At 44.4% G+C, this 19,616-nt stretch overlaps 1 protein-coding gene across 1 annotated transcript in view; it reads right to left on the reverse strand.

Annotated features, from left to right (window-relative positions):
- The window catches only part of syt1a (synaptotagmin Ia), a 205,970-nt gene extending 187,944 nt beyond the window's left edge, over positions 1-18,026 (reverse strand). The window contains exon 1 of the mRNA XM_080757570.1: positions 17,995-18,026. The gene's annotated coding sequence lies outside the window, so the exon portion shown is untranslated. The remainder of the gene's footprint in view (positions 1-17,994) is intronic.
- Positions 18,027-19,616: the final 1,590 nt, after the last annotated feature.

Consider the following 19,616-nt stretch of genomic DNA (forward strand, 5'->3'; position numbering starts at 1 on the left):
GTAATATAGCGCTGACGTCATCACAGTACTAGTGCTAGTGCTTGAAAGATACCGCGCTAAAAAACAACAGGGTCTGTTTAGTTTCCAATTTCTATATGAGCGAGCTATGTCAGATATATGTCGGAGTCTATGTCTGAAATAACTGCACTTAGCATTTTTCATGGTTTCTGTGGAAACTTAAACTTGTTGCGTCGAGGACTCGAGGGCAGCCATTATTGTTTTGAAAGTGCCACCGCATACATATACTGTACCATATACACATGGACCAATCAAGAGGCTGCTTTTCACTGTCGTACGGCACAGCAGTTGAAATGCAGTCACTGATTGGCCCGCCTCGGTCAGTGGGGGAGGAGGCGCCAGTGAATCCACACTATGGCCAAAGAGTCCCTTTCATGACGACCTTTGCTGCATGTCTCTTCCCTTAGCTCTGTCCATCTTCACTTGATACTATCAATAAAGGCAGAAAAGCAACAAAAGAAACCCCAAAAAGACATTGAGTGCAACTGCAGTTTCTTCCAGCGGTGAAATGTCTCCTTTAAAAACTCTTTGAAATACTGAAGCTTCAAGTGTAGCTACATCACAACACTCTAGATAATACCGTCTTATCACCACACACACACACACACACACCCAGACCTATTGTTAATCTCTAAATCTACTGTATGGTGAGTGTGCTATAGAGATTAAAGATGTGGGTGGGATGCTCTTTCACACACACCTTATGACCCCAAAAACTATACCCCGTCGCCCCCTGGTCCATGGGGGGCCCGGTCACCTTGTATACCCAACTGACTATGGGTCAAACATGTGGAGTTTGCATGTTCTCCCCATATAGGGTAGGTATACCCTCACAAAAAAGTCGCCTCTTCGGTGCTACTGAAAATGTCTTACGAGCTGAAATCATTTCGGCACTACAGCGCCGAAACAGTGGTAAAATAGGAGTATGAATCGGCCCTTAGACAGAGGATTACATTACTTTTGTAAGCAATTGGCACCGGATGAAAAATGGGTTACAAAGATGAGATACAAAAGGTGAGATACAAAAAATAACAATAATACAAAAGGTACTGTCAGATTTCACTGATCCTGGATGACATGGCACATCTGGTTTTCAACCTCCCAAAGTGTTCCTCAACCTCCCATCAGTGGTTCTCAACCAGTGGTCCTGGGACCAGCAGTGGTCCTTGAGGGGGCTCCACGTGGTCCCAGCTAAATGGAGAGTTGGTAACCAAATGGACCCTTATAGACTGTAAAATTAAACCGGGTCCATTTGGTTTAATTTGACACTTTCAAGAGTTAAATTATTGTTAAACATTTGCAATACTTAATTCAAAGTCTACACAATTAGAGAATGTAAAATAATTGTTATTTTTGATCAACGTTTGCCTGTTGACTCTCCTATGGTACCAACATCAATAAAGCATGGAATTGTGGACAAAATCCTATCCAATGATACGAACAAAATACGCTTTAGCTTTGGGTCTGAGAAGCTGAGCGGCTTCCGGTTCCCCGCACCGAATTCAAAACACCCTGGCAAAACACTCCAATTGATGAACCGTAGTATTCAGGGGCGAGACCACAAGCTTCCACCATTACACCAGGGGTTTCAAACTGGCTTTTTCAGCCTCACACCCTGTGTAATTCTATATGGCTGGCGAGAGAACAATAGCCAGTCATGGCCGTGACACTGGGGAATAACCATAGCGGCGAAAGAAACAATAGCCAGCCCCTGGCCAGGCTGTGTTATATACGGCCTGGCATGGCAACTGTACTGCCTCGAGAAAAGATCAGCCTACAGCCAACGGTGCGTTTGGCAGAGCGCAAAATGGGGACGTGAGCTCCATGGACTGTACAACAAGCGGCGGTGCGTCGTCAAACCCCCTACGACGGCCAAGGAAGGGCAGATTTGAGTGTGCGCATAGCAGCCCGAAACTCTAGCCCATTTTTACGATTTTCCAAAAATAGCAGACCTACAAGCTCGCGGTGGCGCGCTATGAGCTTGTAGATCTGCTATTTTTCAATAGCTAAATAGTAAATAATGCTTAGTTAAGACACCAAAACGGGTTAGCGTCCAGAATGGGCTATTCTAGATTTACACATTACTGCCTCCGATAACACAACACTTACCCTGCAACTATGGCCTGAAGAAAAACAAACACCTCTACACATTTCATTTTTTAAATAAATGTCACTAATGCCACCAGGCAGCCCTCGAGGGTTTGTTTTGTGACACACAATGCATGCATAATCCACATTTGTAAGTGGCTGCCTCTTCATTAACGACATTTCAAAAAACGAATGTGGAGGAAATCCAAATGAAGTACATCGTTATCACAACTCGCAATCACCCCAACCCTGCAGCGGATGATGTGCAAACTCAGAATCTGAGCGCAATTTGCATATGCAATTAGTGTAAGCTTGAAGGAAAGGCGGTGATTGACAGGAGCTAAACGTTTTTTTTTTTTGGCCTATAGTTGGTTTCCTGGTTTGCCTTCCTCGTAGAGTCACTGTGGCAAGAACAATTATTGAATCCAAATTAATCCATTTTGGGCGGAAACCCCTTTTGGTTATTGGTATTGGTATTATGTTATGCCTTAGCTATTGAAAAATAGCAGATCTACAAGCTCGTAGCACACCACCGAGTGGCGTGCTACGAGCTTGTAGGTCTGCTATTTTTTTTTTAAATCGAAGAACGACTGACATAGAAACATAACTTTTTCAGAAAACTGTCAGGATGTAGAAGATTTTTTTTTAATCTGATCTCAGGTCAGAATGGGTTAAGTGCAGTGGATCCATGCGATGGACCACTTTATGGGGAGACGCCACACAACCCCAGCGATATATGAACTTTGGACATCACGCCAGGACTACATTTCAAAAAGAAAAGCCTGGAGCAAAAAAAGGAGAGAGAGAGGGAGAGAGAGAGAGAGAATTCAAGCGGCGATAAGACGGGGCCAAGCACTGGTTGGAGACTGGAATTGACGTCACTTATTTTGTCACGCTGATTGGCTGAAGAGGCGTCTGTCAACGCTGTACTCCCACAACGAACCATGCATTAGCAGGGTCCAGACTCTTCCACACAAATTAATGGAAATGTGTTAACCAAGCTACAAAAATCCCATGAGTGCATATAGAGTGGATCATATAATTAATGTAGAATCATAAGATTGGGAGGTCTAAAGGTCAGAGGTCGCCATGACCCTCTACCATATTGCCGAATTTCGTGGAAAAGAGACAGCACAGAACTGCCAGAAATGCAATGAAATATGGAGGACCCTGATGAAATACTCAAGTAAAGTACAAATATATCAGAAGTGTATTTTAAGTGGAGTACTTAAGTAAATGTACTTAACACCACTGCACACAGATCACATGCCGTATAACGCAGACATGAGGGTTCCATTTTTGCCCTATAGTTCTCGTGTACCACCAACCCACCATTTCAGAGGAGGACAGGCAGACATGAGGGTTCTATTTTTGCCCTATAGTTCTCGTGTACCACCAACCCACCATTTCAGAGGAGGACAGGCAGACATGAGGGTTCTATTTTATGCCCTATAGTTCTCGTGTACCACCAACCCACCATTTCAGAGGAGGACAGGCAGACATGAGGGTTCTATTTTATGCCCTATAGTTCTCGTGTACCACCAACCCACCATTTCAGAGGAGGACAGGCAGACATGAGGGTTCTATTTTATGCCCTAGTTCTCATGTACTAACCCCTCCTCAGCCACCCCACCCCACCCCACCCACTCACCCAAGGTTATTAATCAATCTACGTTAACGGGTGAAGTCAAAATCAATGGCGAGAACAGGGGCAGAGAGTCCATGCGGCCGGCACGGTGAATTCATCACGGCGTATATGGGAAGTGAGGGGACAGCCATGTTTCATTAGGAATTCAAGGCCAATCTGTCCCTCGCACAAAAAGGGAAGGGACGAGGATCGTCGAGGTATACGTGTGCTAATTTACCAGATGAGGAACGGCAAATGTATAATCTCTGGAATTTCACCGTGAGCAAAATGGCTCCTATAAAAAAAAGCCAATCCTAACAAAGAGGGAGAAAGGGAAAAGCCACTCATTATAGGCTTATACTTAGGAGTGCTCTCTGCCGAGCGGTAAATAAGGATACTAACCACAGCCTTGATAACGTTCACCCTGTGGCTTTTTTTTTTTTACTCTTAACAGGAGGTGTTTAAAATGTTAGAGCTCGACTCAAGTAGCAAAGTGCAAAAGGCCATACAGTTTAAGGAAGCGCCCAATCATTGATCCTGCTATTGCAGACCTCGTGCTACGCGGTGCCAGCATTACGTCACATTAAGGCTGCATTTATGGGCTGGATGCCTAGTCATTATCCCTTCCGTGGGCTGGGTTGGCCTTTTTGTGGTAATGAGTGTTTTTTCTTCCGACTGGGTGGACATGTTTTGTTAAGGATGCCCCCTAAGAAGTGTGGCTCTGCATTATGACCCTTGCAGGCACGCAGAGTGGTGGAAAGTAAGTGGGCTACATTTACTTAAGTACTGTACTAAAGTACAGATTTGAGGTACTGCAGTATTTCCAATTTTACTTCTACTCTACTACATCTCAAGTCCAAATATGGTACTTTTACTCCACTACATTTATTTGAAAACTTTAGTTACTATAGTTACTTTGTAGATTCGGATTATTATTACTCAACATTAACCACTTCAGCCCTATATAGATTTCAGCCATTTGAAAATAGACGATCTACAAGCTCACACTTCGTGGGGGCCACTGTGGGCGTGTTCTCTCCTCCGCGTCATCAGTGCCCACACCCTAGGTGGGGTTGGCAAAAAAGTGTGCATGTTCTCCCTATGTCCCCTAGGGCAGTGGTTCCCAAACTTTGTAATGTCAAGGACCCTCAAATTAGCCCGCGGACACCCATTAGAAAAAATATGCCAGGGAGCCCCAAGAGAAGATTTTTACAGCTCTAGCAGTGATTACTGATTCTCAACCATTTTAATTTCAACAACCCTCAATTTGAGATGCAATAGGCTACGGACCCCCATTTAATGGCATTTCTATCTCTGGGACCCCAATGTATATTGCACAATCAAGTACATTTAACTCCTGTAATGGTCCATTTGGTTCCTAATTATCATTTAGCTGGGGACCCCATGGAACTCCCTCAGGGGTCCCCGGACCCCACTTTGGGAACCACTGCCCTAGGGTAGGTACCCTCGCAAAAAAAAAAACATGTAATACTGGTCTCTATACTGCCTTCCCCTCGCCTGGCACCTGATGGAGGGGAAAGAACTAGTTGGAATAACGTGTTCCTTCCACACGCTACGTCCAAACAGGGGGAAACTCCCCCCTGTCAGGTGAAAAGAAGTGGCTTGGACTCCTCATGCATTGAAGGAAGCATGAGGTCAGTCCGTTGCTCTCCCCAGTTTGGCGGTGGGAGTGCAGTGCCCAGGATTTGCCTACATTAGATAATCGTTAATGGGTAAAAAAAACAACAATTACAACAATTGTGGGATAAAACATAATTAATAATAATACTAAAAATAATAATAATTGTGACGGGCCTAACGAAGCACAGGACAATGTGAACAGGGTACAGGCGTGACAAGCCGTATAGGATGTTGTAGTACAGTAGCTGGAGCACATGCTCATCTCCACTGTGATCACATGGGAAGGAGAGTGGGGGGGGGGGGGGGGGGGGGGGGGGGGGGGGGGAGTGTCATGACAACCTATGGTAGGCGGGAGACTTTGGTTGCCATGGCGACAAACAAGGATGTTTGCATCAGAGACAAATCTCAGCGGTCGGCGCTGCGTGGCAAAGCGGGGGCAAGCGTGCACCGTTCAGCCCAGCATTAGCCCATGGAGACCTGAGACCTGATTCTACTAAATGTCTTCTAAAAAAAATCAGGAGTTTTCATGTCAAGGACCCCAAAAATGATATATGAAATTAGCTGTGAAAGAACATATATATTCAAAGATTTGCGACACGTTTTCAGGATATTAAAAAAATATAAAGTTTAAAATACCGGTAATGGATGAAGTGGTTAAAAGCAAATGTGTTCTGGGTCTCAATGGCTTAATGGACAGTTGTCAGAGCTGGGGAAGAGGATCACTGGTAACGCTGTAAAAAATAATCCGTAAAATTGTGTGGCTGAAGATGTGAACACAGTGTTGCTTCTGACACGAACATTTGGATTTAGTTAATACAATTTGTTTAGTTTTGGTCACAATTTTTGTCAACTGAAATGTTTTAGTGTAATCTACAGTTGATTTAGTCGACTATAATGTATTTTGGCAGGCCTTCATGGCGACATAATGGCTGATTTTTAGCCTGCAGGGTTGCATGCTAAAAATAGCCGATCTACACGTTGTGAGCTTGTAGATCTGCGTTCCTTACAGGTCTATAACTCTGAGAGTGTACAACTGGAAGGTTCCGTTTGTACACTCTCAGAGTTAAATTGACTTGAAATTAAAATGAGTGAGAATCACTGATTAGTGAAAATGTTCCCTTATGGGGGGTCCCTGACATATCTTTTCCAAATGGGGGTCCGCGGGCTAATTAAGTGTCAATTTGAGGGTCCTTGACGTGAAAAAGTTTGGGAACCAATGGTATATACAGTACATTATGTTCCGAGGGCACCAGAAGCTATGAAGGGTTTCTTGGAAAGCGGTTTGTAATATTTAGCCCATAGCCATCGTGTTGGCATTTCATTGGGACACCAGCAGAGGGCGTGGGAAACTATACACTTCAAAGAGCCTCTCCTCCAAAGGTTTGCATATTAATGAACACTAGACCTGTGCCCGTCGGCCACCGGCCTACTTGGGAACGATGCAAGTTGGGAACCTAGTATGCAATACCCGTTGTCATAGCACCCGTTTTAACCATCCGTCCGTGTCCCTTTTATGCCCATATAAGGATAAGGATAAGGATCTCTGTATCGGTCTGTCTGCCTGTGTCTGAAGAGTGCAAACTGACTGTGAAAAATGGACTGGTTAAGTAATCAAATGGCAGGTGTGGGGTTGCCATGGCAATCATTTGGCTGAGGCAGAGGCTGGGAATTCTACATGTGAGGGGACTTAGGCTCATTAGGTCCACTGGCAGAGCCTGACCAGAGCCTGACCAGAGCCTTTTTGTGGCGCTTCTGGACAACTGTGTATCCGACCGACTCAAGGCCGGGCACTGCCCTCCCTGTGGTGGTGTGGAACGCGTGTGTCGAATTTGAAGTCGGTGGAGCGAACGGTGCTCGAGTTACGTGGATTACGTACAGACGTACACACACACGTACACACAGAGACGTGGTGCATTTATTGTAAGATTACATATAGAAAAGATAGTGTAAAATACATCATATTTAGCAAGAATGCAATTTTCACCCATAGTCCCCATGCTTCCCCTTCATTTACACATTGGGGCATATTTCCCTGGCTGGCATACTCCAGAAAACAAGCTGTTTTCTTCATTGCGGGATGTGCTCTGTAGTCTGAAGAATAGGCACCGTCAATTTGGGAGTCTAGCCTCATCTCCATGCTGCCACTTACATGCTCGGCACTAAGTGGTTAAATCGACAGGGGACCATGGCGGAGAACCGCTAATCTAATTGTCTGAGCTATGTCTGAAATACATAGCTGCAACCAGCGATAAGACGGGGCCAAGCAATAAGAAAAATCACACCTGTGTGAATTGAGCGGTGCAAGTCCACTCGAGTCACTACAATACAATGGAATACATCTATTATACCCATATTATGAGGAGTCCATTAACATTATAAGAGAGCGGTGTGGCTGCTCTTGTTAAGTAGCGGAGTGTAGCTGACGCACCTGCCTGCTCTCAGTGTTTTCTGTATCAAATGAGAAAAATATATAGTACAAAAATCTGGTCTTGGTCTCGACTCGGTCAGTCTCGGTCTCGACTCGATCCACTCCCACACTCGCCCCCCCCAGACTTGACTTGGACTCGCTTTAGGTGGACTCGACTAAAACATTATCGTTTATTATGCACTGCATTGACACCAGCATGTTGACCATGAGTCCTCCACAGAGCCAGGTGGCCATGATGATGTGTGTTTTAGGTAAAGCCAGCAATAAATAGATGGCAATTTCTAATAATTTCCCCACCAGACACCTTTGGGCAGCAGCTGTAACAAAAAAAACAAAAAAAAGAGACTGCACGGCGGGTCTTATTGGCACTAAGAATGAACCAGGATATTAAAGAATTGTAGGAGAGGGCAAAAGCAATTTCCTCCTAAATGGGATTTCAAAATTACAGCTCTCATAGTAATAGTAGGTTTTTCAGCAGATAATGGCACAAAATCATGATCTCTTTCTCGCCTTAGTGCAACACCTCCTCTGCCATCAGCCGTCTTTATGTGATCTAATAGGACTATATTTATCAAAGTGACAAACTCCGAGGGGGAGGGATGACTGTCCGGGCCATGAAATGGGTCAACTCAACGGAGCAAGATCTCAACCCATTTTGGACTGAGGTCGATTCTAAAAAGCCTTCTAAATCCTAAGTTTTCTGAAAATGTTTAATTGTAATTTTCGAATACTGTACATACATAAGGGTAGGGTTACAAAAAGGGGTTCACGCCTAGAATGGGTTAAAGCAAGGAAGGCACTTGCATGGAGGGCCCTGAACTGCATATGGCCAGCGTATGGAATTCCAATCTCGCCCATCAAATCAAACTCAGGTTCTTCTATGCAACGGTCAATTCTGTTCTCCTATACGGCAGTGAATGCTGGACCCTGAAGCCAACCCTGCCAGAAGTCTCTAGATGGGTGCTTACACCAGAATGCTGCGTGCAATACTCAACATCAGCAAGCGTACACGTTACCAACAAGAATCTGTATGATGGAATGCCAAGGGTGAGAAAGAAAACAGCAGCCAGGAGAATAGCAAAGACACTAAGAGCTGCCAGTTAGTGCTATGGGAACCAACACACAGGGACCGGTCACGAGGACGTCCCACATTAACATAATTATGTGGATGTACTCAAGAAAGACGCAGGAGTGCAAAGCATCAACAGATTTGACTGTGTGTTACTCACTGTATGATATTGGGAATGTGAAGATGGAATTGGGAATGTGAGCATGCACGCACGCACGCACACGCACGCACGCACGCACACACACACGCCACTGTATAGCTCCCTTCGTTTGACCTTGAAACACGACGTATTTAGCATATAAACGACAGTGGCTCTTCTTCTGACATCATTAGTGAAGCTTCCACAGTTCCTGGGAACGCATTGAAGGGAGAAAAAAAACCAATGCATTTTTCCACACAATTGGAATGTTGAAGCTGCCTAAATTCACCCGAGCACACCATAACCATCAGCATCTTCAAATGCAACCGACATTTGTCATTTGTAGCCTACAAATGTTTCTGTACAAGTTACAGTAGGAGTTATAGCCACAAGCCCCTATCTATGTAGTTTGTCATACAACAGACAGGAAATAGTAGGACTGGGCTGGGACTTTCACTGATACGCAATAGGAGAAGAAGCCTTTCAGACCGCTTTTAACTCATTAAAAATAGCTTCTCAGGTCAATTGATATTGATATGCGATTAAACATGCAAGACATTTTGATTAATTCATGTAATTCGTAATTCGATGATTTTTTTTATCGAGTGACAGCCCTAGAAAATAGATAAATCTCCATCCATCCCGATCCGATCTTTAGCTAGCCTGGGAAGCATTCCTTGTCGGGTTGATGATCCAGTCGGTAGCGGATGGTAACTTACGTCACTGATTTGTAGTCATCAGGCACAACACAAAATCTGCTACGAAGATAAAACCAGAAAAAGCACTAAATATGAAGCTCTTTGGCCAGTATGACGGGATGTTTCATTTCTTCTGGCATTGCTGCTCTGTCAAGTCGCCCTCCAACTCTTAACACTTCGTTGTCCAAAACGGGATTGAGTTTATGAATGTGACTTGACCTTTTAACATTCATACCTTTCTTCAAACTTGAGATTTCATCTGCAAATCTCTTCTTCTGGCAGAAGCAGATTAAGGTCATCTCAGCAGTAGCCAGTTCTTCAACAGTGAGACCGTGCCATTTCTGGTTCTCAAGTTGTCTCGTCTCCTTCTGTGGGATTCTTTGTGGGATGTTATCTTTGTCCCTCTGTGGTAGATATGCAGCATTTTGGGATGCCTTCAGCCACAAATGCTGCAATGCAGTCGCTTTCTACATGTAGCACTGACATGTCCTTTACACATACATCCAAAACAAATTCCATTTCTCATTATGTGTCCTCTTTTCCAGCTCTGGGAACAGTTCTAGAGCATGTTCACCCTGGCAGAATAAACATCTCTTCATCACAAAACGACCTTCCTTTTCCTTCTCTTTTGCAGCTGTCAGTGGTTGCAAAGTTACTTCCCCTTGTTTTGGGAAGAGGCTGTGACCTGGACCTTCTTGTGTCTTTGCTCACTGGATCGTCTTTGATGTCACCAAAAATGGGATCAGTTATAATCTTGACTTGTTTCTCAAGAAAAATGACAATGTCTTTGAAACTTGCTCTTCGGCCGTGGTTCTCCTGGAAATCACATACCACAGTTCTCCATTTATGTCTCAGACGGTAAGGCAGCTTCTTTATAATGGTCAACAAATTATATGGCATATCAAGCTCATGCATGTAGTTGACATCCTCCTTGTAGAGCCATCAAAAAGCTTTCTCCACATAGGCTGAAGAGATGTTATGCTCATTGCCGAAATGCTTTTTCAGTAGAGATTTAGCCTTTCTGTAACCTCTGTCTGACACCATGTGTAGACAACTCCTCACAAGTTCCCTTGGTTGTCCCTGGGTGTACTGTTCCAGATAGTAGAGACAATCTGTGGGATTTGGGTTCTTGGTTTCAATGCTATGTTCAAAGGATTTTATGAAAGTGTGATATTGAAGTGGTTCACCACTTCTTGGCCATAGAAGACAGGCATTGTTGTTGAATGAGTAAAGCTGTGAGTTCGTTTTGACAGAATATATACTGTTGAATATATACTGTTGCCCTGTTCAACTGTACCTCTCGTGCCCATTTGGCTTGCCACGTGTGCTGCTGTAGTACGAGACCGTACAGCTGGATCCACAGCTCTGCCTGTGGCAGTGCCCGCTGGCGCCGATGCCCCAACAGCTCTCTCTGTAGTTGTGTTTGCTGTCAGTGAGTGGGAGCGGAGCCACAGCGCCACCTATTGTTACAATTGGTGCCTGCCTGCCAACAGTGGGTTTGAGGGCACATGAACTTGACCTTGAGTGGGTTGTAAATGTGGTGTGTAAACAGCAGCCTGCTTTGCCTTCTCAAAAGAAGACATCATTCCATCTGTCACATTAGATTTAATAGAAACACCAGATCTCCTTGAGCCTAGAACCTTCATTTTTGCAGCCATGTTTGTTTCCAGCTCCAGCTTTTCCTTTTGTCTTCTCAGGTGCTCCATTTGCTCTTCTAGAGCATGTCTATTCTGGATATTTTTTTGCTGAACAATGAGAGCAGCCATTTCTGCCTCAGCTTTCAAACGTGCAGATTCTGTACATGACGCTTTAGAACCTTTTGTTGTCTTGCTTATGTTTGACACACTCATCAGGTTGAATTGTTTCCTGTAATTCAACTGCTTCAGATGTTGCCTGTTGTGACGGAGTTACATGTTGTGATTGTGAAGAGATTTTGAGCATTAGTGGTGGGTAGCAATCTGTCCTGCTGCCCATCAGTCTTTTCCACCTCCTGTCCAACAGGTATTTCAATATGTTGTTCATGTCCAACATTAATTTCCACCACTTCAGGTGAATGGACAGGTTCAGTAACTGGCTCAGTTACTTTTTTGATTCCTCCACATTAATCATTTCATGAATTGGCATTTCAATCATTGGAATTTCATTCTTATTAAACCACAGTTTCACATCATCCCTGAAATCTGAATGGTAATTTATAACACGTGAACACCACACATTTTGATTGTCCAGCTCCTCCTGTGGAATCAAGACAATTAGTGAATTATGTGCTGCTTTTGCATTTTCATACACATTCATCAGTTTCTCCATTGTGCTTTGCAGTTTGCACATCCTTTGCATTTGCATTATTTTTCATAAGCCCTTTAATTTTTTTTGTGAGCTCTTGCATTTGCTTCACATGAGAGTGCCGGTCTTTCTGATCCTTTTCTATTTTATTTGCCAGCGCTTTGGTCCATTTTGTTTGTGTCTGTGCTTGTGACGTTTGTGTCACTCATTTTGACATTTTCCATCCAATGTACAAGAAAGAATACACAGCAAGCAAACCACAGTGAAACGACTCAAACGAGCACAAAAACCGTAACCCCCGCCAATTGCGTCAATCCAGCGCAGCGCACACACAACACCAGCCAACAATCAAACAACAATAGTCCCCAATGGACCAGCGGCAGCACTACTTCCAACTGTGTTCAAATTCAACAACCAAATACAAGGAACGAACCTGGTATACAATTGTATCTCACCGCTAATGGCTGTGATGCACTGCTGCGTGTTCAAACATTTTCACCATTTTCACAGTCCAATCCGAGTCACTGAGGTGCAACACAAAGTCCAAATGTTGCTGCGATGTTCTCCATGTTCCAATGTTTCCTTCCAGAACTTATTTTCTGTTGACAATGTTGTAGCGACTACTTCTTCCCATCGAATCAAATAGAAGTAGTGCTATGAGGCTGAGCTGTTGGCAGAAACTGTATGTTTCCAGAAAACGTCTTATTGTAGTTAAGGTGATTTATTAAAGGAATAACGACGTCCAAAAAATGTACTGAAAATGTTGATAAATGAAAACGTATAGATAAAGGATTAAAACGTAGATAAACGGTCAACAGAAAATATTGAGCCTAGAGCTCACCCCCATTGTTCTCACTGAATGCCACTGCCCAGACACAAAGCTGGCATAAGTAAAGGTGATTAGCAGACACACAGCAGGAGCTCATCAATTAAGTGGGAAGTGGAACATCAAAAAATAGAATCAACAAACAAAATGTATATTTTGGCTCCTACAGGAAGGCTGTACCTTTCTGAACCAATCAGGCGATGGGACGGTAGCTCTGCTACACGTGCAACGCATGGAGTTTTGTTTATTTACAAGTCAGACAGTTGGCCAACTCTACCAGTTAGCTGCTATGTGGCTAATTTCTAACCTATAATGTTTTCAGATACATATTTTAGAATGCCGATTCATTTTAAATCTGTCTGGATGCCATATTGAATGAGATTAAATACAGAGTAGTTCTGTAATCAACAACAGCTGTGTCTGGATGAACGTGCAGCTATGGGAATCAAACAGGTGAATGAAATCAAGCTTAATGTTTACCATGCAACACTCAACATGTTATCACGCATCACATTTTCATTCAAAGGAAGGAATTCAAATTGGCTGTTTATGGAGCTTTGACATAAAAATAGACAAAAATGTAAATGTCCCTGCATTGTTTTGGCATCCATTGTTAGGTATGCCCATATGATGACCACGGATATGGTCTAAAAGTATGAAAAACATATTTTTTATTTCACTAGGTCTTTAAAATAGAAACGCTGTGATTGTCCTTTTTGCCACAGACCAATCAGCACAGCTGAAGTACCACTGGAACTGGCAGGACAAGCTCTGATCTCCCTAGCTGCTGACAGAACTCGGAATGTCAAATATGGATGAAACACGTCGGCCACTAAACACTGTCACGGCAGACGACGGGTACAAAGGAAACCAAAGCGAAGAGCGAAAGAATATAGACTCTCTCTCTATATGACTGGCGGAAAGGCTGTGTATTAATGGGCACACAGGCGTTTTGCTGGTAAATGCTCCTTCTATACAGCACTGGCACCCTGGCCCAAGCGTGGAATGCCCTGACCCCTTCTCTCAGAAAATGCAGATCACTAGCATCCTTTAAAACCTGAAAGGCCTGAAAATCCACCTTCCAGCATGCCTAAAGGAAAGGAAATGATCACTTCTCCCTTAAGACAGGTGATCAACCCAACCAGCTTATTTTTCCCCCACTCTGTACATGTTTTTTGTGATATTGAATTTTGTTGTTATTTTTCATGTCATGTTTAAGAATTGTTTTGCATAGAGCCCGAATGGAAACCTTTGTGTTTGACTGTACTCTGTTGCTGTTTTCACATTTCTGTCTAATAAAGTATTCAATCAATCAATCAATCCAGTAATTTCCTCCCAGCAGCACCCTCAGGGAATCCCAGCAGGATTACTATACAATGCCTTGTTGCCAGTGATGGAAAAAGTACTTGAGTAAAAGTATAAGCGGGACAGCATGCCGGTACTGCTCTCCTATCTCTACACCTGCTGAAATCATCAGCTTGTTCTGTTGTTCATCAATGTGTTGCTTATGAAAGGGGGCTTTATTCCCTGCCTATTTGACCGTCGGAGAAAAGTGTCCTCTCCGTCCTGAACTGGAATGTTGTAGTATTTTGTTGAAAGAATTCCCTTCTCGCTCGCCCCTGCGCAATGAGCGCATCTGCACTAAATCTTTCTTAATTAACGCAGTGCCGTGCAAAGTGCAGAAGTGCGCGCACACAGAATTATAGCAGATCTACAAGCTCACAACGCATCGCAGGCGACACGTTGTGACTATGGAACGTACTTCCCATTGCAATCAGAACTGCAATCACTCCCAAACTTCCGCTGTAGTCTGAAAACCCATCTCTTCAGACTCCATCTCAGCACGTAGCACTTGCACTAGCCTCTGCGAATTGACAGGCGTAACTATGCTAATTGGCTTACTGTAACTTATGTAACTTTTTGTAATTTTATGTAGACATAGCACTCTATAGTGTACTGTATACGCATAGTTTAATTACTGTATATAGAAAATAGATATTCCACTGTTAGACGGAGAGACAGATGTTAGGTTTGTATGATTCTTGATGACTATTTTTATGTATTTTGTATGTATTTGATGTATGATCATGTCTTGTTCGAGCTTACTGTAAATTGCTCTGCATTAAGAGCGTCTGCTAAATGCCTAAATTGTAAATTGATCCAATTTCTATCACCCCCTCTGTCTCTCCTCTCTCCTGAATTCTTATCAGATATATACTGTAGAGGTTAGAAGTTTTGAATTAGTGGGGTGTGATAATCTGTATTATACACTATATGCAATTAGCAAGAATCAAGCAGTGTCTGTCTGGAATAGATACACACAAAAATATGGAGTGTTGGGCGGGAACCACTTTTGGTGTTTTAAACATTATGTTATAATTTAGCTATTTTTTAAAAATCGTGAAAATATTTATTTCAGAAAACTGAAAAAACATGATTTCTTTTTTAAATGTTGAGGTCAGGCTTAAATGGGTTAAATTAACAGATATTTACATTGAGAAGAGACACCCAATTCCACCTTTTGCATTCCAAAGCATTAAGATCCAGAGTACAGTGGATTTGTGAAATTGTGAGGCACTCAATGTGCTCAATCCTATAGGAATAATACAAGAGCATCAGAAAGTTCTGCTGGCATTCATCAGTTAGTTAGCCTGACGGTGACCATGTCAACCCGTGCACCTCCCCTTCTCCTCAAGTGGATTCTATCAAATGATCACACAAGGTCATATAATAGGAATGAAACTCCATTTTCTATATTGCGCTCAACGACAGTATACTCCCCCTGCCTTTCGCTACCGCTTCCATTTCCTCTATCATCCTTCTCCATCTCCAGCGCCAATAAACTGACAACAAAAGCGAAGCTTGGACCGAATGCAAAGTCATCTTGTGTCTGATGCCCTTTTCTATCTCGAGGAGGCGTGTGGCTCTTTTGAAAAGTTGCCTGGCAATAAGCTAGTCTCTATCTGTTTAGACATCAGGCCTGGGGCTCTGGGTCTGTGCCTCTCCTCATTAATAGCTTTAACAGGCAAGCAAAAACATGACACCACCCCCTGGCGACCGTCAAGTGGACACTTGATTAGTTTGGTAGTCAACATCTGCCCCCCTATAGTCTGACAAAAACAGCTTCAGAGGGCTGTTGCTTTTCCCTTCTTGCTAACATTATGCCCCCCGGGCTGTTGTTGCACTTTTTTAAGACCATGCCCGGAATAGCTAATGTTAAGTAGAGATAAAGAGCAGAATAAAAAAAAATATCACATCCACAGGCATACAGTACTACTGCCAAACAAGTCTCCACTTGTCATAATGCAAATCGTGAAGGAGTGCCAATGGAGACAGGCAATCTTCCCGTCCACTGGCGCGAGCGTGTCTGTCTTACTGTCAATTGGCCAAAATCGCATAAGGCTACCTCTCGAGTTGGCTGTGTATTTGGACTGTTTTGTCCAGCCACACCAAAAGCTAGAAAAACAGTCAATCTACAAGCTCACAACACGTTGCGTTGCATTATGTTGTGAGCATGGAGATCTGCTATTTTGTCTAATGCCCCCCCCCCCCCCCACATAATAAAAAATGCTGTGGTTCAGGTGGTTAAAGCCAGGTTATTTATTTTTAAATTATACTGCACCAAGAACCATCTCACAGTGACACAGTCTGACTCAGTTAGTGCTTATCAGATGGAGCATCTGTACAGTGTACAGTATAGAACCCCCTCAACAGAGTATACCATACTGTACTGTATGTAAACCTACGGTTTGTCTCGGGGAAATGAGCCGAGAGGTCATTTAGATTTAGATTTTGCCAGGGGCAAGGTAGAGGAGAGCTGCCTCTTTCCATCACCTGGCAACAGTTTGGACACATGGGCACTTCCAAATGTATTCTCAAAGTACTATACTTTGGTCTCTCTCTCTCTCTCTCTCCTGCCTCCAGGGATATGAGATAATCAAGGGGCACCCTAAGGGTAATAGGCAACCTGTGCCTCGACGATGCCTTATTTGTCAGCGGAGCCACTCCACAGTGACCAGGGATATGGTTGACATGTTTGCAGAGGGCTCAGGGGCCATGTGTGCCGTATATGCAGTATCCAATAAGTGCTGTTTCATTTAACCTGAGGGCTATGGCCTACTACTACTACTACTACCACAGGGGGAGTTCCCACCAATCACAACAACCAGTGATATTGGGTAACATGACCACCGATTGCTTTGCAGTCTTATCTGCGTTCCTTATTGACTGTTGATTAAACAGCGGGTCAAATTGATAGGGTAAGTAGTTTGTCTGCAACGTTGTCAACACATTGATAGGGTAAATTGATGGGGTAAGTAGTTTGTCTGCAACGTTGTCAACACATTGACGCGTCGCGGCGGCGCACTCGTGAACCAAAGCATGGCAGGAAAAAGAAAAGTCACAACAGGGTTTAGGAAGCCAGGGGAGGAGAGGAGAGGAGGGACGCCTGGTTTCCTTCTCAAACAGCATTACAGCTCATTTCCGAATCAATAGTGCACCTCTAGCAAAGATAGACCTGTCAAGATCCAAGGATGGAGAGGGAGGAAAAAAAGAAAGAAAAGACAATAGACAGAAGAGAGCCATATAGCCAACCCATTTTATCTGATGGAGAGAGAGAGAGAGGTGAGCGAATGTAGGGATTAGCTTCCCTGGGATGAAAGCAGCTGCTCGTGTTCCGTCTCGATTCCCCTCCCTTTCTCATCTCTATATCCACGCACACACACACACACACACACACACACGCACACACGCACACACGCACACACACAGACACACACTGCACACACACACACACACGGTATCCCCTCGCAACCAGGGAGCGCTCCACCCAGCAACATCTAATAGCGACTTCCCCCAGCAAGCAAACATCCCCACAATCTTTGACTGTGTAAAAAGCAATGTGTGCGCACGCACGCACGCACACACACACACACACACACACATGAAAAAAAAACTAAACATGATGCCAAACCGTAGGAGGTGTGTCAAGTAAAGTAGACACCCCAACCTCTCCTCAGACACACAAATACAGATACAGAAAGACAAGACTCGCACACGCCCACACACACACACACACACACGTGCACGCCCTGTAACCGTATTATGTACAACTTCTGGGGTAACCCGCCCCCCCCCCCCCCCCCCCCCCAGTTGTTTGGAAAAGGTGAGAGCCTTACCTGGTAGTGGAGCGGCAGCGCCTCTGGGTCCAGATCTGTTCGTCTCGACAAGGAGGAGGAGGAGGCTGCACTCATCTGGAGAACAAGAGAGACTTGAAGTGAGTGAGTGTGTGTGCACGCATGTGTGTTAGAGAGAGAGAGAGAGAGAGAGAGGGAGGGAGAGATAGATAGAGAGAGAGATAGGGAGAGAGGAGGAGGTGGAGCCTGGACAGCAGGAGGGGAGGAGTTGGCTCGATGATGACTCTTGTCTATCGTATCTATATAGTCTTGTGGGAGCAATGTGGATGCCGTGTGGGATATATCATCCCTCCCATTTAAACACGCATGCACACGCGCGCACAGACACACAGTGCTGAAAGAAACAGGTGGGGATGCAGAAAGACACACAGTGAGAGAGAGAGAGAGAGAGAGAGAGAGAGAGAGAGAGAGAGAGAGAGAGGAGAGGAGAGGTGTGGTGGAGGGAGGGAGGAGAGAGGTGTAGAGGGGAGACTCAGGGCTGTTCGTCACATGGCCGTAACCGTTCCTAGCGGAATCCCTCCAGTAAGAGGGGCACTGCATCACCAGAGTCCTTGGCTGTGATTGGCCCGTCGACAGGGGGGTGTGCGGGGGGTGCCAAGGATGGCGGGCACACTCTGTGGCCAGTGGGTGCCATGGTGACAATCACCCCCGATGACCCTTTCTTTCATCACTCATTGACATTCCCCCCTCTAGCGTTGTGGTCACAGACATAACATGGTATGCTGCAAAACCCTGAGTGTTCATTGAACTCGTACGCAAGTACAAATAGAACTGAATTATGGACTCTTGTGGAGTCAACAGATTTTACAGTGCCACCTTGTATGGGGCTCAAGGACACACACACATGCACGCACGCACGCACGCAGGTGAGCGCGTGCACACACACACACACACACACACACACACACACACACACACACACCCGTGCGTGCATGCATGTCCTACATCTAACAATTTCTTGCAAAAGGATGAATGAAAAAAAGACAAATATTTGATATACACAACATGGCGTGCACGCACAACCACACCACATACCTGCACTGCACACAGACACACAACTTCCCCAGAGAGAGGGAGAGCTTGTCAAGCGAAAAGCCACACTAACACCTGCTCTGACAATTTGTCATTAAAAGGATGGCATTTATTTTATGACTCCGGGGGGTGTTCAAGGTTGGATGGGCCCAAACGCCTGAAGGGCACTTGTTTCTAGCTAATAGGCTCTATGCAGAGCAGCCATTTTGGAAAGAACTTGGGCCTCTTTCCCTACTTCCTTCACAGGTGTTACCGATGATACTAATCATTCAAGGCTCTGTTCCATTCTGGTCAAACAGAGTCAGGGTGCTGCTATTGTGCATGTTGGCTCACTGGAAACACACTGCCATGCACCCATGTCAACCAGCAACAATGGATCATGATAAGCCGATATGATGCACTCCACATTATTCACTGTCACTTGGACGCTGTTTGTCGCTCATCTCGACGCGCTTGCTACTACGTTTTTTAACAGTTTCCACTCATCTATTTTATACAAAACTTCTGGATTTTAGCCTGGTGACCTACATCTTTATACTAACCCTGCAATCCCAGCGATCGGCACTGCTGAT

This window comes from Protomyctophum bolini, assembly GCF_963924005.1.
Source record: "Protomyctophum bolini genome assembly, chromosome: 23".
Lineage (NCBI taxonomy): Eukaryota > Metazoa > Chordata > Actinopteri > Myctophiformes > Myctophidae > Protomyctophum > Protomyctophum bolini.